At 42.4% G+C, this 23,186-nt stretch overlaps 1 protein-coding gene across 2 annotated transcripts in view; it reads left to right on the top strand.

Annotated features, from left to right (window-relative positions):
* The window catches only part of SHFL (shiftless antiviral inhibitor of ribosomal frameshifting), a 571,473-nt gene that overhangs the window by 307,705 nt on the left and 240,582 nt on the right, over positions 1 to 23,186 (top strand). The gene's annotated exons all lie outside the window — the stretch shown is intronic.

Genomic DNA, 23,186 nt, shown 5'->3' on the forward strand with positions numbered 1-23,186 from the left:
GGTACTGGGACACTGTAGTTTAGTGTCTATTTCCCTGGTTTGGAAGTGGTCCCTCTTAGGAGGGAGCAGTGTAGGGGTTCTGGAACCCGAACACATTGTATTTCATGTCATGGCTTGTGGTTGCACGCAAAATTTAAATAATGGTCAGAGTTGTTCCCCCATGGGGTCGTTCCCTTTTAGACCCTCCTTTTTCTTCTGAGTTATGGTTCGAAGAATTTTATATTCTTTCTTTTCGGACGTTGCCAATCCCTTTGGACTGGGTCCGTTTCCTTGGAGTGGGGGTCGGCAATCTGACTGCTCTACTTAGTCTTGACCGTGTACTTCCAGTTGATGCAGGTCTAGGTAGCCTATGGGAACTCTACCCTGCCTAGTAGCTGTTGTGGCAGCTTTCTAATCTGGTCTCCTGCTTTCGGTGGGGGGTTCACAGTGTTTCATCCCTCCACTGATTTCATATGCTGCTGGTGTTGGATGTTCTTCTAAGGCAGACATTCTCTGTGGATTGATCTCCCACGATGGCTTAGGGTCAGTCTTGCTGCCTTGAGGCTGGAGCTCAGAGGTGGCTGGGTGTTTTCACTAGATAGCCTTTTTCTGGTAGAATAATTAGTTTGTTTCTATCCTTTTCCTTTTTTAGCGGTTGTGTCTGCTAAACTAGGGTACACGGAGGAGCCTGTGGCTGCCTTGAAGCACCATAAGTTGTATGGTGTTGTGTTAGGGAATTAAGGGTAGACCTTGGTTCTTCTCGTGATCGCTCTTCATAGGTGTGCAGTTGATCCCTAGTCCTTGTCCTTCTAGGGTGTCATTCCCTGGGTGGTTATCTTTTGCAACTTTGGGTTTGCTTTTGTCGTTTGGGATTTTTTACCATAGTTGGTGGTCCTTTGGATCCTTAGGGGTCCTCTGTTTTCCCTTTTGAGGGTAGGTAGGTTCTCTTCCTTTGAGTTGGGGGTTACCTCTGTGCGATTAGAAAGCTTGCAGGACTTGGTTCCTCTGGGGTTTTTTGTGCTCAATGGATTCTAGTGATCTGAGTAGTCCCTAGGATGGAGGTGTTTAACTGATGAGCAGTTACTGGGTCCTTTCAAGTTATTTACCCCTTGTGTCTAAGTGTTAAAGTTTTTTTTCCCAAAAGTAATTAATGCAGCTGTGGACGCTTCCCGTTTAAGAAGAAAAACTTAAATTATGCTTACCTGATAATTTTCCACAGCTCCCCGACCATGTTTTTTTTTAAGGGGCGGCAGTTTTTAGTTTTTATTGTTCTGGCACCTTTTTGACCCTTATGTTTCGCCTACTGTTCCTTGTTCCCTTGGCAGAATGACTGGGGGATGAGGGAAGTGGGGGAGGTATTAAAGTCTTTGGCTGGGGTATCTTTGCCTCCTCCTGGTGGCCAGGTTTTGAATTCCCAAAAGTAATGAATGCAGCTGTGGACTCTTCCCGTTAGAAGAAAAGAAAATGATCAGGTAAACATTATTTAAGTTTTTAAAAAGTTGGTCCCGGACTCTCAACTGGATTCTTGGGGCTCCATTCCTAAGGTGGATGGTGCTTTCTCTACTCTTGCTAAATGTACTACTATACCTCTTGAGGATAGTTCTTCGTTCAGAGAGCCGATGGATAAGAAAATGGAAACCTTTCTGAGAAAGATGTTTCAACATATGGGATTTTTGTTTCAACTGGTGGATGCGGTTGCCGGAGTGGCTACCTACTGCTGCAACTCTTTGTTGGAACTCATTGAGGTGGAGTCTCCCCTCGAGGATATTCAATACAGAATTAAAGCTCTGAGAATTGCTAATTCTTTTATCTGTGATGCGAACATGCAAATTATTCGCATAAATGTAAAGGCCTCTGACTTTGCGGTCCTAGCCCGCGGGGCGCTCTGGTTGAAGTCTTGGTCTGGGGATATGACTTCTAAGTCAAGCCTCCTTTCTCTTCCCTTCAAGGTAAAGATTTTATTTGTTCCAGGCCTGGACTCCATTATTTCTACGGTTACCGGAGGCAAGGGTGCCTTCCCTACCGCAAGATAAGAAGAACAAGTCTAAGGGACGACAATCTTCTAATATTCTTTCCTTTCGTTCTGACAATCTTCCTCCAAGCCTGAGCAACCCAAGAGTATTTGGAAGCCGGCTCAGTCCTGGAATAAATCCAAGCAGAATAAGAAGCCCACCGAAAACAAATCGGCATGAAATGGCGGCCCCCAAACCGGGATCGAATCATGTAGGGGGCAGACTGTCTCTTTTTTCAGACGCCTGGTTCAAGGACTTACAGGATCCGTGGGTCCTGGAAGTGGTATCTCAGGGATACAAGATAGGCTTCAAATATCATCTGCCAACGGGCAGATTCCTTCTCTCGAATCTGTCTACCAGACCAGAAAAGAGAGCTGCCTTTCTAGGGTGCGTTCGGAATCTATCCTCCTTAGGAGTTGTTGTCCCAGTGCCTATCGAAGAAAGAGGCTTGGGGTTTTATTCAAAGATTTTCGTGGTCCCAAAGAAGGAGGAAACTTTCCGCCCAAATATGGACCTAAAGTGCTTAAACAAATTTCTCATTGTCCCTTGCTTCAAGATGGAGACGATAAGGTCCATCCTTCCTTTAATTCAGGAAGGCCAGTTTATGACCACTATGGATATGAAGGATGCTTACCTTCATGTTCCAATCCACAGGAAACACTTTCAGTTCCTGAGGTTTTCATTCCTGGACCAGCACTTCCAGTTAATCGCCCTTCCGTTTGGCCTAGCTACTGCTTCAAAAATCTTTGCGAAGGTTCTGGGGGCTCTTCTAGCCGTTGCCAAAAGTATGCAGTAGCCCCATACTTGTACGATATTCTGGAACAAGCACCATCCTTTCTTCTTTTGCGGAAGAATTCTCGGTGTCCCTTCTCAGTCTTCTTTTTTTTTTAAATCAAAAATTTTTATTAAGGTAATTAGCAAAACAAACAAGAGCCACATATTGACAATAAAACAAGTTATTACAAAATGAACATGGCTAATATCAATAGTAAATCATGTTAGACATATTGAGAACATACATATCCTACTATTTCACCTGTATATTTCGGATATATATATTGTAAGATTTACCGTGATACCTTATATTTTTATTTTTTTACATAATAGTACTATAGTACCTCATTAGCAAAACATTCTGCCCGTTAGTATGATATTTTCAACTGTTATATGTAGAATAAAGATTATAAATGAGAGATACATTTTTACCCCGTAGGGTGCAAAATACTAATTAAATTATAGTAGTAATAATAAAAAGATAGAATACACAATATAGTTAACACCATAAACCATGTTTCTTCACTTAACAAATAAGGTTACTCTAGAACCTATTCATATTCATGGCACATAAGAGGAAAATTGGCTTAAATATATGGAAAGTAGCGGATTAATACCGCAATAGAATTCACCATATTGGGTGAACAATAATGAAATAATATAGAGTCACCCCCTCCAGGAAGTGAATGTATAGATATGAAATAACTAAGTAGGTTTTACCACCTTGGAGCACTACATTCAACATTAGTGAAGTTACTCTTAAAATTGAGGTAGGGAGAGGGGGGGGAGATGTGCACATCCAAAAGAGAAGGAAGATCCTTAATTCTAGGTGAGATAACCCAAAAATCACTTTGAGCTGCAGGCCAATGACCAGCTAAGATCTGCAGCAATGGCTATAAAAGTGGATTATAGCTATGGGAGCGGGGAGGACGGAGTTATAGATTCAATTGGAGTTTACAAACTTTCCAGGCTGTCATCATTAAAGCTGAACTCTATACATACTCTTACGTAGAGACCTGTCCAAATATCCTAGGTTTTTGTGTATAATACGGGTCAGATTATATTCTGGAACAATTATTCTCATAGCAAAGTATCAGGATGTATGTAACATGAAATATGAGGTAGATAATATGAAACATAGTATAAAACGAGATATAAAGGGCTTCTAGAGGGACTCCTCTCCTGGGGAGGTGCCATCTACCGGCGACAAGGGAAAAGGGAGTAGGGGTATGACCCGTAGGCAACAAGTACCGACGGGAAAGGGAGGAGAGGAGTCACTTCTGTATTAGTTACGTATAATGCCAATTCCACTGGCCCGGCCGCGACCAGCAGAACAAGCCTAGATTGGTATACCGAACCCTTCTAAGTAAACATACATTATCCATATATACTGTTACATCCTGACTCACAATTAGGGTGTCTAAAGCAAACTTATCAACTTAGACTCCCTGCTTAGGTTCTACATGACTTTAGTAAGCTGCAACTCTACTAGTTAAAGTATGCAAGGTATGCATCAGAGTCTAGTACATAACCCTTATTCCACTGTTAGAAGAGAGACTCATATAGGGGTGAAGTAAGAGTGTAAAGCAATTGTTTAACATATGGATTTGTGCGTATATACAGAGCATCTATTCTGCCATTAAGATAAACATGTAGGACACATATGACATGCATATGACTCAGATGCATGAAAGCTGCACCTATCTTTTAACTCTGACTATATAATGCAGATAAGTTTACCTCAGCTTATCTATGTGCTAATGTAATATTTGTAAGCATTAAACCTGAACTATAAGGGATAGACACTCCTGATATTACAATAATAAAATAAATGTATCTCAACTTTAGTTCATGAGACTGAAACATTTCAAAAGAACAAACTATTCTCAATAAATCTTTAAATTGGGCTTATTAGGTATACTATGCTGACTCCCTGCGTAGGTTCTACATGACTTTAGGAAGCTGCAACTCTGCTAGTTAAAGTATGCAAGGTGTGCATCAGAGTCTAATACATAACCCTTAATCTACTGTTAGAAGAGAGACTCATATAGGGGTGAAATAAGAGTGTATAGCAATTATTTAACATATGAATTTGTGCATATATACAGAGCATCAATTCTGTCATTTAGAAAAACATGTGGGACACATATAATATGCATAGGACTCAAATGTATGAGAGCTGCACCTATCTTTCAACTCTGACTATACAATGCATATATATTTACTTCACCTTATCTATGTGCTAATGTAATATTGGTAAACTTTGAAGCCTGATCTATGAGGGATAGACATTCCTGGTATTACAACAATAAAATAAATGTATCTCAGCCTTAGTTTATGAGACTGAAACATATCAGAAGAACATACTATTCTCAATAAATCTTTAAATTTGGCTTATGTCCCCAGTCCTGGGGTATATCACAGTGTAATGCACTTTGAAGCATCGTAATTAGACAGCAATTGCTAAAGTTAACCCTATAATAAGGGATATCACATAATGTTCAGTCAGTCAGGGCTCATGTTCGACAAACAGGTAACCAGGTATCCAGTAATGTGATGGTCTTAATAACTGCTGGGCTAACCAATCCCACGTTTATAACAAATTGTGGAGATCTGTACACGCTTAGTAAATGGGACAAATTGAGCTAGATGGCTGTTCTTGAGAGCCGCTGCGTAGCTGGACACAGAGTCTAAAAGGGCAATGTGGAGGCATAAGCCTAAAGCTGAATCCCAGCACCTAGGTGATTTCGAGGTTGGTAGTACTGCAGGCTCTTTCGTTTGGGTTGCTCCCCGTGTCTCCCCTTCAGCAAGCAGGCCATTTAAAGTAAGATCGCAACGGGTCCCTGAGGAGCGAGTTGCATCTCTCTGCATGTACTCACAGTCTGTGGGTGAATCTGCAAAGCGACCGGGTAGAAGGCCTTCTGTGAGCACTGAACCCGTAGGCTGCGGCGTGTCATCCGACTCCTGCTCTCTTTGTGAAGTGGGCTTAGCGGCAATTTCACCTGGTGCATCTAATATCATGGCTCCGGTGCTGCTACCATAGGGAATTGTGACAGGGCCTGTGCCAGAGGAGGATGCCATAACAGTGTGTAAAGTGTCTACCAGATCCGCCCGGCATTCGTCCAGCCGATCCAATAGCGCTCTCAGGAGAGAGATCTCCAGCTCCATGGTTTGAGGTCTCACTTGTAGCTGACACTGGTTGCACAGTATAGGTGTCGCCACTGTTGTATAATTCAATGTAGGTGCCAGGAGTGATATACAGCACAGATTCAAGCCAAAATGGCGATTCGCGCCATATGAGTGCAATCTCAAAGTGATGTTAATGACCCCCTTAGTCGTCTACTGTGCTGCTGCATTAAGTCTTTTTAAAGTGATCATTGTTTTTAGGCTGTTTAGTGTAATTTTGAGCAGAATAGTACCCAATTAAATTATTTAGTAGAGGAGCTCCTGTAATGTACGTCTTCTCCCTTCCTCAGTTGGCTCCGCCCCCCTTCTCAGTCTTCTTTGATCACATAGATGGAAGATAAACTTGGAAAAGACTTCTCTTATCCCAAGTACCAGTGTGGAATTCCTGGGTACTATAATAGACTCCATATCCATGAGGATATTTCTAACAGACCAGAGATGTTACAAGCTAACTTTGGCATGTCTTGCCCTCCAGACCTCCTTGAGTCCCTCTGTGGCTCAGTGTATGGAGGTGATTGGTCTCATGGTGTCCTGCATGGACATCATTCAGTTGCCAGGTTCCATCTCAGACCTTTAGAACTGTGCATGCGGAGGCAGTGTAAAGGCGATCATTCATATCTGTCTCAACAGATTGTCTTAGACAGCCGGTCGAGAGAATAGCTCTCTTGGTGACTCTGTCCAGATCATCTGTCCCGAGCGACATGCTTCTTAAGACCATCCTGGGAGATTGTGACTACGGACGCAAGGCTATCCAGATGGGGAGCTGTTTGGGGTGCCAGGAAGGCACAGGGGTTGTGGACTCAGGAGGAGTCCTCACTCCCAATCAATGTTTTGGAACTACGGCAATCTTCAAGGCCTTGAAGGCTTGACCACTTCTGTTTTCATCCCAGTTTATCAGATTCCAATCAGACAATATAACCTCGGTGGCTTACATCAACCATCTGGGGGGAACAAGAAATTCCTTGGCGCAGAAGTAAGTATCTCAGATTCTGGAGTGGGTGGAGGCCCACAGGTGTTCGCTGTCAGCGATCCACATTCCGGGTGTGGACAACTGGGAGACAGATTTTCTCAGCAGGCAATTCTTACATCTAGGGGAATGGTCTCTCCATCCCGAGGTGTTTGCAGAGATATGCAACAAGTGGGGGACGCCGGGGATAGATCTCATGGTGTCCCGTCTCAATACCAAGCTACCCAGGTATGGGTCGAGGTCGAGGGATCCTCAAGCGGATCTGATAGATGCACTAGCAGTGCCCTGGAGGTTTAAACTCATATATCTATTTCCTCCATTACAGCTTCTTCCTCGAGTGGTGGCCCGCATCAAGCAGGAGCGGGTATCAGTAATCCTGATTGCTCCATCGTGGCCACGAAGGACGTGGTTTGCGGATCTAGTGGGGATGTCCTCATCTCCTCTGTGGAAGTTACCTTGTCGCAGAGACCTGCTGATACAAGGTCCATTTGTTCATAAAATTTAGATTCTCTTAGGCTGACTGAGTGGGGATCGAACGCTTAGTCTTAGCCAAGAGAGGTTGTCATTGATACTCTTATTCAAGCTCATAAACCAGTTACTCGGCGTATCTACCACAAGGTGTGGAGAACCTACTTATTCTGGTGTGTAGAGCGTGGTTTTTCCTGGCACAGAGTTAAGGTTGCCAAGATCTTATCCTTTCTCCAGGATGGGCTGGAGAAGGGCCTTTCTGCTAGTTCCCTGAGGGGACAGATTTCGGCCCTGTCGGGTTTATTGCACCAGAGACTGGCTGAGCTTCCAGGTGTGCAGTCCTTTGTTAAGGATCTGATTAGGATCAGACCTGTGTTTATATCTGGGTCTCCTCCTTGGAGCCTAAATCTTGTTCTTCGGGTTTTGCAACAGGTTCCGTTTGAGCCTCTGCATTCCATTGACATTAAATTGCTATCTTGGAAGGTTCTCTTTTTATTGGCTATTGCCTCTGCGTGCAGTTTCTGAGATCTCTGCTTTGCAATGTGAGCCCCCTTATCTGATTTTTCATGCAGATAAGGCAGTTTTACGTACTAAATTAGGTTTGCTTCTTAACATTGTGTCAGATCGCAACATCAATCAGGAGATTGTGGTTCGTTCCTTGTGTCCTACTAATCCTTCTTCATCGAAGGAACGCTTACTTCACAATTTGGATGTGGTTCGCTCCTTGAAGTTCTATCTTAAGGCTACTAAGGAGTTTAGACAATCTTCCTCCTTGCTTGTTGTCTATTCGGGGAAGCGTAATAGGCAGAAGGCTACTTCATCTTCCCTATCTTTTTGGTTTAGGAGTGTCATCCGCTTAGCTTACGAAACAGCGGGACATTGTCCTCCTGAGAGGATAACGGCTCATTCCACTAGAGCAGTGTCTTCCTCTTGGGCCTTTAAGAACGAGGCCTCTATGTATCAGATCAGGATTTTCAAAACTTTACAAGTTTGATGTTTTTGCTTCGGCTTAAGCAGCTTTCGGGAGAAAAGTTTTGGAGGCTGCAGTGCCCTCATCCTTTTTGTTCCCTCCCGTTATTCATTCAGTGTCCTCTGGAGCTTGGGTATAATTTTCCCAACAGTAAGAAATGAAACCGTGGACTCTCCCTATCTTAGGAAGGAAAACATAATTTATGCTTACCAGATAAATTCCTTTCCTTCTGGATAGGGAGTGTGTGGACCTATACCTGCCCGTTTTTTCTTGTCTATGGGCAGTCCCCTATTATTTATTTTATTCTTCTGGCACCATTTATACCCTATTGTTTCTCCTACTTTTCCTTGTTCCCTCGGCAGAATGACTGGGGTAATGAGAAAGTGGGAGGGATATTTAAAGGGACACTGAGCCCAAATTTTTTCTTTCTTGATTCAAATAAAGCATGCAATTTTAAGCAACTTTCTAATTTACTCCTATTATCAATTTTTCTTCGTTCTCTTGCTTTTTTCTCTATCTTTATTTGAAAAAGAAGGCATCTAAGCTTTTTTTTGGTTCAGGACTCTGTGCAGCACTCTTTTTATTGGTGGATACATTTTTCCACCAATCAGCAAGAACAACTCAGGTTGTTCACCAAAAATGGGCCGGCATCTAAACTTACATTTTTGCATTTCAAATAAAGATACTGAGAATGAAGAAAATTTGATAATAGGAGTAAATTAGAAAGTTGCTTAAAATGTAATGCTCTATCTGAATCACAAAAAAATAAAATGTGGGTTCAGTGTCCCTTTAAGCCTTTGGCTGGGGTGTCTTTGCCTCCTCCTGGTGGTCAAGTGTTGTATTTCCCAACATTAAGGAATGAAGCCGTGGACTCTCCCTATCTGGAAGGAAAGGAATTTATCTGGTAAGCATACATTATGTTTTTGCCCAAAAAAGATTAAATACAACAACTTAGTTCCCATATGTTGCTCCTATCCCAATATTCATTGTTATCCTAAGACAAACTCTCAGCTAGATTATGAGCTTTGCGTTATGGTGAAAAAGCATCGTTATGGCTCTTTTTCACTACCGCTGGTATTACAGATGTTATAGGTATAGCTGTACCGCACACCTTTTTGGCCATAATGCAACGTAACTACTGCACCTTTCAAAAAGTCCTTTTTCATTGGGACTTCCACAGCGCCGGTATTACGAGTTTGCCTATTCGGGCAAAAAGGGAGCGGTACAGCCTATAACTACAACCGCCACCTTAAAGTCAGTAGTTTTACGTTACAAAGCTGTATCATAACTAAAGTGTTACAAAGTACACACACCCATAAATTACCTATTAACCCCTAAACCGAGGCCCTCCCACTTTGCAAACACTAAAATAAAATGATTAACCCCTAATCTGCCGCTCCGGACATCGCCGCCACTATAATAAACATATTAACCCCTAAACCGCCGCACTCCCGCATCGCAAACACTAGTTGATTATTATTAACCCTAATCTGCTGCCCCCAATGTCGTCACCACCTACATACACTTATTAACCCGTGCTCTGCTGTCCCTAACATTGCCAAAACCTACATTATTGTTATTAACCCCTAATCTCCGCAACCTACATTACTTTTATTAACCCCTAATCTGCTGCCCCCAAAATCGCCGCCACCTAACTACACTTATTAACCCCTAATCTGCTGCCCCCAATGTTGCTGCCACTATACTAAAGTTATTAACCCCTAAACCTAACCCTAACACCCAATAACTTTAACATAATTAAAATAATTCCAAATAAAAATTACAATTAATACCTAAATAATTCCTATTTAAAACTAAATAAATACTTACCTGTAAAATAAAACCTAAGCTAGCTACAATATAACTAATAGTTATATTGTATCTATCTTATGTTTTATTTTTATTTCCCAGGTAAGTTTGTATTTATTTTAACTAGGTTGATTAGTTAGTAAATAGTTATTAACTATTTACTATCTACCTAATAAAAATAAATACAAATTTACCTGTGAAATAAAACCTAACCTGTTTTACAGTTAAACCTATCTATCTATCGGGTACTTATAGAGCGCAAACCCGTGAGGGTCTCAAGGCGCTATCCTATTGGCTGATCCAATCAGCCAATAGGATTGAGCTTGCATTCTATTGGCTGATTGGAACAGCCAGTAGAATGCAAGCTCAATCCCATTGGCTGGAAGAGCTGGGTTATTAACAGAGAGTAATTGCTAATTACCCACAGCTGCAGGCAGGTGGCCCCAAAGTGCTGGAAAGCAAAAAAACAACTAGGCAGAGAAACAGGCTATAGTCCAAGTACAAGGATAGCACACAGCAAAAGCAACAGCCTAAGAAGCTGAGCTCCCAGGTTCAATCCCAGGGTATGACAGTACCCCCTCCACAAAGGCCACTAGGCTTATGTGGATGAGCAAGATGAAATGCCCTAAGAAGTGCTGGAGCATGGAAATCTTTTGCAGGAACCCAGGAGCGATTTGCGACACAATAGCCCTTCCAGTGGACAAGGTATTGGAGTTGATGACCGTAATATCTGGAGTCCAAAATCTTTGAAATTATATATTCTGGCTGGCCATGTACTGTTACTGGAGGAGGTGGAGGTACATTACGGAAAAAACTGTTAAAAACAGCTGGGTTTAGTAGAGACACATAAAATTCTGGAAAAATATGAAGAGATGATGGTAGTACTAGCTTGCAGTCAGAGACTTGTCGCACAATGCAGTAGGCACCAATGTATCTAGGACCAGGTTTGTAAGAGGGCTGTTTCAACCAGATGTGGCAAGTTGAGAGCCACACCTTGTCACCAACTTGCAGTTTAGAAGGAACCCAATGGGATCTGCTTGTCCCTGTCTCTAGGGGAACGTCTGTCTAGCAAGGTGTCTAAGACCATGTTAAAGTTCCCTGCTAGCAATAATGACCAGATTTATGACCAGATTTATGAGAGTCCAAAAGGCGTAAAAACTTTTTGAGGGAATTATTTTGCCCAGAGTTTGGTCCACAGTACGATGCTAAAGTATATAGAGTACCCTCGAGTTTACAATTTAGAATCAAAAATCGTCCTTGGGGGTCTGTATGGACGTTCAATTTTTCAAAGAGGACACTCTTATGTATAAGAATCGCTACCCCTCTGGATTTGCTTGTGAAAGATGCAGTTTCGATCACTGGGTACTGCTGGGATTTAAGGGGAACCGAGGTGCCCTCCACCCAGTGGGTCTCCTGTAAAAATGCAATCTTAGATTTGACATGATTGAGGAGGCATAGGAGTCTGCTTTGTTTATTGGGGGTGTTGAGGCCCCTCACATTGTGGGAGGTGAATGATAGAGCCATGTTTTAAAGGAAGATATTATAAGAAAAATATGGGATAAGGAGTGGTGGGGAGGGAGTAAGGGGGGGAAGAGAGAGAGAGGGGGGGATGAGAGAGAGATGAGAAGAGAGAGTAAGAGGAGAAAAAAAAAGGAGGAGAAAAGAGAGAGAAGGAGTAAGATATCTGGTGTTTCTCCTAAGAGAAAAGAAGGAACAATTCTTGTGTTAAACTAACAGGTTTGCGGTATAGACAAGAGAAACCGCTTGGGTAGTCTCCCCTAAAAGAGGAGCACCTTATGAGTGGGGGTGATATATATGAGCTAAGGAAATGTAACTCACAAAAAATGCAGCGGCACCACTTCTCATCATCCAAAAGTTCCTTTATTGCCACATAGTGGGAGCAGGTTATAAAAAGAACAACGTTTTGGGTAATCAACCCTTAGTCATGTTCTATTAGTCATGGGATTGTTGCAGTGATCCTGTGACAGTGTGCACACACCTGAGCATCAGAGTGCTGGATATTGACTGTGTTTATATGAGCTAAGGAAAGGCACTACGTGCCTAATATGCGTGTTTTCCCGGGGGAGTGGTCGCAAGAGAAAAGAGTTAAAACTATAAGAGCAGGTTTGAGTATTGGAAGAGTAAAAGTGAATAGACGGCCGTAGGAGTTCGCCCACCTATGGACAGTGTGGAGTGTGGTCATAGACCACAGTGGTAATATCGTGCAGTGTTTTTGGCGAGATGTGGAAAAAGATGGTCTTGGCTAAAGACTGCGAGTATGTGAGTGGTTGAGGTGAAGGAAATTAGCATCTGTGTACATGAGAGAAGGGCTATAGTGCGAGGCGATTAATGTTGATACCAAAGGTTGGGGAGCTGGATATAGGGGTGCGTTAAGCTAGAGTGACCCTATTTGTAGATTGAGAGAGAACATGGGAATACGGTTAGTTGAGTATTATGTGTGATGAGGTAGTTAATAGGGTTCAGGGGACCATGGTGAATTGTAGTGAGTGCGTACATACCTATGTATTCGAAACATTTCAATTCAACATAACAGTTAAGAGAGGTTTTCAAGAGTCATACAATAACAAAGCAAACCCACCTCTGACATTGCTGCGAGGCATGATGTGAGAGTGATTATAAAGATTTCTGAAAGTGTTGTCGAGTGAAACTATAGAGTGACCAAGGGCATGTGTAACCTAGCGTGTAAGGGAAGGTCGGGCCTATTCGATATTTACCAATAGTGTGATTTAAGCTGAAATTGAAGATGTGCATGTAGGGGAATGATAGAAGGAAAAGCTCCTAGGTGGGTTCACATGCATTAAAACAGGTTAGAACATGTAAAATAGCGTTGTATCATATTTCGAAACATTTCAACCTAACATAACATTAAAAAAAATAGCTTTCAGAAATCATACAAGAACAAAGTGAACCCACCTCTGACATCGTTGTGAAAAATGATGCGTTAATGGTTGAATAGGCTCTTGGTTGTAGCGTCAAGTGAGACTATAGATTTTCAATGTGTATATGTGGTCTGGTATGGAAGGGAAGGTCAGGTATACTTGACATTAACACTAAATGTGATTAAAACTTAGATATAGGATGTGTGTGTGGGAGAATGATAGAGACAGAGGATCCGAGGTGGTTTCACAAACAGTAGACCAAACAAATTTGAACATGCAAAACAACACTATATTACAGGCAGGAAAATTGTATGGTTCAACAGATACTTATCAAAGCTTTCAGCGGAGTCTCGCCTCCAGTGGGGTAGATGGACCCAGAAGGGAGAGACACCTAGAAAGAAAAAACATCACTACCCTGAGCAAAGTCCATCCAGGGTTGAAAAGTTGAGGAAGATGCTATGGAAAAGTCTATCCATAATTAGGTCAAGAGTTAGTAATAGTGGGTTTCCTAAGAGGAGGAGACGCCCACTCAGGCACCTTGGCATTCAGTTGTCGAGACTGGTGAGGCGTGTTGGTGGTGTCAGCTGTAGAGTTGGTGGTGAAGTTCCAAAATTTAAGTAGGGCTAAGCCTTGGGTGACGCTGTGGACGTTAAATGTTTGATTATCCTTAAATATTAGCAATTTGATTGGGTAGCCCCAGCGGTAACGGATATTCTTCTTTCTTAGCATGGTGGTGACATCTGTATAAGTCCTTCTTTGTTGGAGGGTTCTTGCGGATAGGTCTGGGAATATTTGCAGGTTCTCAAACCTTTCTGGTAGTGTGGGCTTCTGAAAGTGGGCCCTTTGAACCATTTACTTGTAGGTAAAATAGTGCAAGCGCACTATTACATCTTGTGGTTGCTCTTCAGATAGGCCTTTAGGTCTTATGGAACGGTGAGCTCTGTCTATTAAATTCTCTGAGTCAGAAGAAACTGGGGCCAACTGTTGGAAAAGATCTTTTAGGAAACTCTGGAGATCAGTAGAAGGAACAGACTCCGGCACCCCCCGGATCCTTAGGTTGTTGCGCCGGGATCTGTCTTCAAGGTCTGCTATTTTATCTTCAACAGAGTCCATATATTCTGAAAGATGTTGAGTGTACGTTAGACAGTTGGATTATTCTGTAGCTAGATCATCACAGCGCCTTTCAAGAGTGTCAATGCGTTCGTTGGTAGAGGAAATTTCCCTCTTGAGTTCTGCAGTAGAGGCGGATAACTTAGCCGCAAGCGATGAGTGATGGTCATCCAGCATGTTCTTCAGGGAATCTAGTATAAAAGTGGGTGTCACAGGTTCCCCATGGCTTTGTTGCATGTTTTTCAACGCTGTGAGAGAGAATTCAGCTGAATAAGAGCCAGGGGAGTCAGGGGGTTCTGACAGAGAATGAGGGTCTGATTGAGGGGGGTTAAAGTGGTCCATCACGGTTTTCTTGGGGGGATATTGTGGTTTATTCTTCTTTCTCTGTGATTGCGACATAGTTATGCCGGTATGAGTTAGGTAAGTTACAGCTTACAGCGTTCACGCCAAGTTAGATTCGTGATAGATGGATTCTTCTCTGAAAGACCACTCACACAGATGCAAAGAAGCAGTGTGTTATAAGATGTACAGAACACCAGTTATGTGGTGGGCCTGTCTCCACGGCCAAAAAGTGCCTCTATTCTGATTCCATACTGAGGGGGTTTAGACTAACATTGAAACATGAAGCCAGCTGTGAGTAGTATAATGTTTAGAAGCTGGAACCATATAGGTATACAGGATGACTCACCAGATGGAATTAACCCCCATGGAGAGATGTTATAGTAAGAGTGTAGGTAGAACGGTAAGCACCACATGTAGCGATGGTGTGCAGACAAAACTCCACCGTTTATGCAAAGAGAATACGGTAAATACCAATCCAAGAGAAAAAGAAAAAAAAAAAAAAAAAAACAGTTCAAGAGCAAAGGGGAACAGTTTACCAGAGGAACTTGCATGTATAAATAGTCTGAGTAGTGATGGGAGTTGTATTCCTTGAATCCACAGTGTCTGGCTGTTTATAACTGTAGATTGCTATTAGTCTCCCCTTTCCTTCTCTCTTTCTGTTTTGTAATCCTTCCTTTCTTCTGTTATGTGTGATCAGTCCACGGGTCATCATTACTTCTGGGATATAACTCCTCCCCAACAGGAAATGCAAGAGGATTCACCCAGCAGAGCTGCATATAGCTCCTCCCCTCTACGTCAGTCCCAGTCATTCTCTTGCACCCAACGACTAGATAGGATGTGTGAGAGGACTATGGTGATTATACTTAGTTTTTATGACTTCAATCAAAAGTTTGTTATTTTACAATAGCACCGGAGCGTGTTATTACTTCTCTGGCAGAGTTTGAAGAAGAATCTACCAGAGTTTTTTACTATGATTTTAACCGGAGTAGTTAAGATCATATTGCTGTTCTCGGCCATCTGAGGGAGGTAAAAGCTTCAGATCAGGGGACAGCGGGCAGATGAATCTGCATTGAGGTATGTAGCAGTTTTTATTTTCTGAATGGAATTGATGAGAAAATCCTGCCATACCGTTATAATGACATGTATGTATACACTTCAGTATTCTGGGGATGGTATTTCACCGGAACTACTCTGTTAAAGGTCACTAATCCTTTTAATAAGTATTTATCATGTTAAACGTTTTTGCTGGAATGTAGAATCGTTTACATTGCTGAGGTACTGAGTGAATAAATATCTGGGCATTATTTTCCACTTGGCAGTTGTTTGCTTTTAATTGTGACAGTTTCGTTTCTCTTCACTGCTGTGTATGAGAGGGAGGGGCCGTTTTTGGCGCTCTTTGCTACGCATCAAAAATTTCCAGTCAGCTACTCTTATATTCCTGCATGATCCGGTTCATCTCTGACAGATCTCAGGGGTCTTCAAACTTCTTTAGAGGGAGGTATATTCTCTCAGCAGAGCTGTGAGAATTTTATATTGACTGTGAATAATCTGTAATTTTTATGTCAAATTTAATTATTGTTATTTTACTAATGGGAACAAACCTTTGCTAAAAGTTGTGTTGTTTTAAAGTTTGATGCTATAACTGTTTTTCAGTTCATTATCTCAACTGTCATTTAATCGTTTAGTACCTCTTTGAGGCACAGTACGTTTTTGCTAAAAAAGATTATAACCAGGTTGCAAGTTATTGCTAGTGTGTTAAACATGTCTGACTCAGAGGAAGATATCTGTGTCATTTGTTCCAATGCCAAGGTGGAGCCCAATAGAAATTTATGTACTAACTGTATTGATGCTACTTTAAATAAAAGTCAATCTGTACAATGTGAACAAATTTCACCAAACTGCGAGGGGAGAGTTATGCCGACTAACTCGCCTCACGCGGCAGTACCTGCATCTCCCGCCCGGGAGGTGCGTGATATTATGGCGCCTAGTACATCTGGGCGGCCATTACAGATAACATTACATGATATGGCTACTGTTATGACTGAAGTTTTGTCTAAATTACCAGAACTAAGAGGCAAGCGTGATCACTCTGGGGTGAGAACAGAGTGCGCTGACAATACTAGGGCCATGTCTGATACTGCGTCACAGCTTGCAGAGCATGAGGACGGAGAGCTTCATTCTGTGGGTGACGGTTCTGATCCAAACAGATTGGATTCAGATATTTCAAATTTTAAATTTAAATTGGAGAACCTCCGTGTATTACTAGGAGAGGTCTTAGCAGCTCTCAATGATTGTAACACCGTTGCAATACCAGAGAAACTGTGTAGGTTGGATAAATACTTTGCGGTACCGGCGAGTACTGACGTTTTTCCTATACCTAAGAGATTAACTGAAATTGTTACTAAGGAGTGGGATAGACCCGGTGTGCCGTTCTCACCCCCTCCAATATTTAGAAAGATGTTTCCAATAGACGCCACCACTCGGGACTTATGGCAAACGGTCCCTAAGGTGGAGGGAGCAGTTTCTACTTTAGCTAAGCGTACCACTATCCCGGTGGAGGATAGCTGTGCTTTTTCAGATCCAATGGATAAAAAATTAGAGGGTTACCTTAAGAAAATGTTTGTTCAACAAGGTTTTATATTGCAACCCCTTGCATGTATCGCGCCGATTACGGCTGCGGCAGCATTTTGGATTGAGTCTCTGGAAGAGAACCTTAGTTCATCTACGCTAGACGACATTATGGACAGGCTTAGAGTCCTTAAACTAGCTAATTCATTCATTTCGGAGGCCGTAGTACATTTAACCAAACTTACGGCTAAGAACTCAGGATTCGCCATACAGGCACGTAGGGCGCTGTGGCTAAAATCCTGGTCAGCTGATGTTACTTCTAAGTCCAAATTACTTAATATACCTTTCAAGGGGCAGTCTTTATTTGGGCCCGGTTTGAAAGAAATTATCGCTGACATTACAGGAGGTAAGGGCCACGCCCTACCTCAAGACAAAGCCAAAGCTAAGGCTAGACAGTCTAATTTTCGTCCCTTTCGGAATTTCAAAACAGGAGCAGCATCAACCTCCACTGCACCAAAACAGGAAGGAGCTGTTGCTCGTTACAGGCAAGGCTGGAAGCCTAACCAGTCCTGGAACAAGGGCAAACAGGCCAGGAAACCTGCTGCTGCCCCAAAGACAGCATGAACCGAGAGCCCCCGATCCGGGACCGGATCTAGTGGGGGGCAGACTTTCTCTCTTCGCCCAGGCCTGGGCAAGAGATGTTCAGGATCCCTGGGCGCTAGAGATCATATCTCAGGGATACCTTCTAGACTTCAAATTATCTCCCCCAAGAGGGAGATTTCATCTGTCAAGGTTGTCAACAAACCAGATAAAGAAAGAAGCGTTTCTACGCTGTGTACAAGATCTGTTATTAATGGGAGTGATCCATCCGGTTCCGCGGTCGGAACAAGGACAAGGGTTCTACTCAAACCTGTTTGTGGTTCCCAAAAAAGAGGGAACTTTCAGGCCAATCTTAGATTTAAAGATTCTAAACAAATTCCTAAGAGTTCCATCGTTCAAAATGGAAACTATTCGGACAATCTTACCCATGATCCAAAAGGGTCAGTACATGACCACAGTGGATTTAAAAGATGCTTACCTTCACATACCGATTCACAAAGATCATTACCGGTATCTACGGTTTGCCTTCCTAGACAGGCACTACCAGTTTGTAGCTCTTCCATTCGGATTGGCTACGGCCCCAAGAATCTTCACAAAGGTTCTGGGTGCGCTTCTGGCGGTACTAAGACCGCGAGGGATTTCGGTAGCTCCGTACCTAGACGACATTCTAATACAAGTTTCAAGCTTTCAAACTGCCAAGTCTCATACAGAGTTAGTTCTGGCATTTCTAAGGTCGCATGGATGGAAAGTGAACGAAAAGAAGAGTTCTCTTTTTCCTCTCACAAGAGTTCCATTCTTGGGGACTCTTATAGATTCTGTAGAAATGAAGATTTACCTGACAGAAGACAGGTTAACAAGGCTTCAAGATGCATGCCGTGTCCTTCATTCCATTCAACACCCGTCAGTAGCTCAATGCATGGAGGTGATCGGCTTAATGGTAGCGGCAATGGACATAGTACCTTTTGCACGCCTACACCTCAGACCACTGCAATTGTGCATGCTAAGTCAGTGGAATGGGGATTACTCAGATTTGTCCCCTACTCTGAATCTGAATCAAGAGACCAGAAATTCTCTTCTATGGTGGCTTTATCGGCCACACCTGTCCAGGGGGATGCCATTCAGCAGGCCAGACTGGACAATTGTAACAACAGACGCCAGCCTACTAGGTTGGGGCGCTGTCTGGAATTCTCTGAAGGCTCAGGGATTATGGAATCAGGAGGAGAGTCTCCTTCCAATAAACATTCTGGAATTGAGAGCAGTTCTCAATGCCCTTCTGGCTTGGCCCCAATTAACAACTCGGGGGTTCATCAGGTTTCAGTCGGACAATATCACGACTGTAGCTTACATCAACCATCAGGGAGGGACAAGAAGCTCCCTAGCAATGATGGAAGTATCAAAGATAATTCGCTGGGCAGAGTCTCACTCTTGCCACCTATCAGCAATCCACATCCCGGGAGTGGAGAACTGGGAGGCGGATTTCTTGAGTCGCCAGACTTTTCATCCGGGAGAGTGGGAACTTCATCCGGAGGTCTTTGCCCAAATACTTCGACGTTGGGGCAAACCAGAGATAGATCTCATGGCGTCTCGCCAGAACGCCAAACTTCCTCACTACGGGTCCAGATCCAGGGATCCGGGAGCGGTTCTGATAGATGCTTTGACAGCACCTTGGAAATTCGGGATGGCTTATGTGTTTCCACCCTTCCCGCTGCTTCCTCGATTGATTGCCAAAATCAAACAGGAGAGAGCATCAGTGATTCTAATAGCGCCTGCATGGCCACGCAGGACTTGGTATGCAGATCTAGTGGACATGTCATCCTGTCCGCCTTGGTCTCTACCTCTAAGACAGGACCTTCTGATACAGGGTCCATTCAAACATCAAAATCTAACTTCTCTGAAACTGACTGCTTGGAAATTGAACGCTTGATTTTATCAAAACGTGGTTTTTCTGAGTCGGTTATTGATACCCTGATACAGGCTAGGAAGCCTGTTACCAGAAAGATTTACCATAAAATATGGCGTAAATACCTATACTGGTGCGAATCCAAACGTTACTCCTGGAGTAAGGTTAGGATCCCTAGGATATTGTCCTTTCTACAAGAAGGTTTAGAAAAGGGTTTATCAGCTAGTTCATTAAAGGGACAGATTTCAGCTCTGTCCATCTTGTTACACAGGCGTCTGTCAGAAAATCCAGACGTCCAGGCCTTTTGTCAGGCTTTAGCTAGGATCAAGCCTGTGTTTAAAGCTGTTGCTCCGCCATGGAGTTTAAACTTAGTTCTTAACGTTTTACAGGGTGTTCCGTTTGAACCCCTTCATTCCATTGATATAAAATTGTTATCTTGGAAAGTTCTGTTTTTAATGGCTATTTCCTCGGCTCGAAGAGTCTCTGAGTTATCAGCATTACATTGTGATTCTCCTTATCTGATTTTTCACTCAGACAAGGTAGTTCTGCGTACTAAACCTGGGTTCTTACCTAAGGTAGTCACTAACAGGAATATCAATCAAGAGATTGTTGTTCCATCCTTGTGTCCAAATCCTTCTTCAAAGAAGGAACGTCTTCTACACAATCTGGATGTAGTTCGTGCCCTCAAGTTCTACTTGCAGGCAACTAAAGATTTTCGCCAAACTTCTTCCCTGTTTGTCGTTTATTCTGGACAGAGGAGAGGTCAAAAAGCTTCTGCTACCTCTCTCTCTTTTTGGCTTCGTAGCATAATACGTTTAGCCTATGAGACTGCTGGACAGCAGCCTCCTGAAAGAATTACAGCTCACTCCACTAGAGCTGTGGCTTCCACTTGGGCCTTTAAGAATGAGGCCTCTGTTGAACAGATTTGCAAGGCTGCAACTTGGTCTTCGCTTCATACTTTTTCCAAATTTTACAAATTTGACACTTTTGCTTCTTCGGAGGCTATTTTTGGGAGAAAGGTTCTTCAGGCAGTGGTTCCTTCTGTATAATGAGCCTGCCTATCCCTCCCGTCATCCGTGTACTTTTGCTTTGGTATTGGTATCCCAGAAGTAATGATGACCCGTGGACTGATCACACATAACAGAAGAAAACATAATTTATGCTTACCTGATAAATTCCTTTCTTCTGTTGTGTGATCAGTCCACGGCCCGCCCTGTTTTTAAGGCAGGTAAATATCTTTTAAATTATACTCCAGTCACCACTTCACCCTTGGTTACTCCTTTCTCGTTGATTCTTGGTCGAATGACTGGGACTGACGTAGAGGGGAGGAGCTATATGCAGCTCTGCTGGGTGAATCCTCTTGCATTTCCTGTTGGGGAGGAGTTATATCCCAGAAGTAATGATGACCCGTGGACTGATCACACAACAGAAGAAAGGAATTTATCAGGTAAGCATAAATTATGTTTTTTTCTCCCCTTTCTCCTATATTTTTGTATTTTTCCCTTCTGTTTATTTGTTTCTCCCTCCTTATTCTGTTTTATTTCAATAAAAAGTTCAGTTGAGGTTGGGGTATTAGAGTGGCACCACTGCTCAAGATATCTAAATAACAGAGTCTGTGTATATCGGCTGAGAGGAAAGTATAAGGGGCCCACAATTAGTTTTTCCCACAGATTATTGAAGTGATGTGAATACAAAAAGAACACAGAGCGCAGCCCACTCTGAACATACAACTGTTTAATAAAAATTAGACAGGTATATCACAGCATATACAGGCATGGACGTACATAAAACATAAAAAGTGCAAACATTAAAAAGTCACCACTCGGTAAAGACACCGCTCGGCAAAGACAGTCATCCGTCTGTTTCCAGCATACGGCGTTCCTCCTCCGGCTGTACCGCTTGTTAGAGCTGCTGCAGTCGTCTGGAGACACTGCCAGGAAGCCCAGAACGTAACCGGAAGTGATCGCGGCAAGTGGAGCGTCACAGATTCCTATTGGTATTGATAGGTAGGTACACGCTACTCCAATGTAGCCTGGTCTTTTCAGAGAACTCTACGCGTTTCATCGGGTTAAGACCCGACTTTATCAAGAGAATGTTTTCATCCCAATGAAAGCTTCCTTTTAAACATGGCGGGGTTGGGTACACCCCCGATATGAGAGGATCTGATTGGTTAGTGTTCTTTGTCCATGGGCAACAATTATCAATGAAGTCCATCACGTGCCCTTATAAAACAACTATATCCATTCTAAAAAATAAAAACAAATAAGTGCCAGTCAAGAACATACAAATACCCCTAACCAGAAAACTGTTAAAATACATAGAATTACGTTTGCTATCAATTCATATAACATTATAATGCCTACCTATATGTTGCACGCTTCTAATATTATTAAAATATGAAATGTAAAATACAGTTATAATAATATATGTTAATGCTGATCCTCATACCTTATTGGTTAGAATTCATGGTTCATGTGTATTTATAATCCAATGATAAAAAATAAATAAAAAAATATGACATATGAAATATGTCAGTTCATACTATGCTACATACTATACAATGTTCTCCTGTAAAGCATAGAGGAGCAAGGTCCCCAGGCAGCTGGAATCATGAAAATAAATCAATATATTAATATATTAATCCATCATGATCTTATATGTCTTCCACAACCCTAGGTATACTAAATATAAATGTTAAACCTAATTCGATAATTTTACATAAAGGCCTGAAGGTCGAAATCTATATTTCTCCAACATTGGTGTGTCCGGTCCACGGCGTCATCCTTACTTGTGGGAATATCTCTTCCCCAACAGGAAATGGCAAAGAGTCCCAGCAAAGCTGGCCATATAGTCCCTCCTAGGCTCCGCCCACCCCAGTCATTCTCTTTGCCGTTGCACAGGCAACATCTCCACGGAGATGGTTAAGAGTATGTGGTGTTTAGTTGTAGTTTTTTTATTCTACTATCAAGAGTTTGTTATTTTAAAATAGTGCTGGTATGTACTATTTACTCTGAAACAGAAAAAGATGAAGATTTCTGTTTGTGAGAGGAAGATGATTTTAGCAGACAGTAACTAAAATCGATTGCTGTTTCCACATAGGACTGTTGAGATGAAGTAACTTCAGTTGGGGGAAACAGTTAGCAGACTTTTCTGCTTAAGGTATGACTAGCCATATTTCTAACAAGACTGTGTAATGCTGGAAGGCTGTCATTTCCCCTCATGGGGACCGGTAAGCCATTTTCTTAGTCTCAAACAGAATAAAGGGCTTAAAGGGACACTAAACCTTGAAATAAACTTAATCTCTATCGATCTACACATATATAACAATAATATGTATAATATGCTTGCATTTTCGTATTTCAAGCGTTATAGAGATATTCTGATTCAAAATTTAATTGTTTTCCAAACCCACACTTAGAAGCTCTGTCGTTCCTAACGAATAGCGACGGATAACCTGCGTTATCAATATGGCCGCAAACCTCCGTACTGCGCATGCGCGATCTATCTAACGCGTCATATGCAACGTCACCGTCCTGTGGAGCAGCTGACAGTCTGAATCTATCCTTCTCCTCACAGATGTTACAGCGGTCTCTAAGAGGTA

Source organism: Bombina bombina, chromosome 6 (assembly GCF_027579735.1).
Source record: "Bombina bombina isolate aBomBom1 chromosome 6, aBomBom1.pri, whole genome shotgun sequence".
In the NCBI taxonomy this organism is placed as follows: Eukaryota; Metazoa; Chordata; class Amphibia; order Anura; family Bombinatoridae; genus Bombina; species Bombina bombina.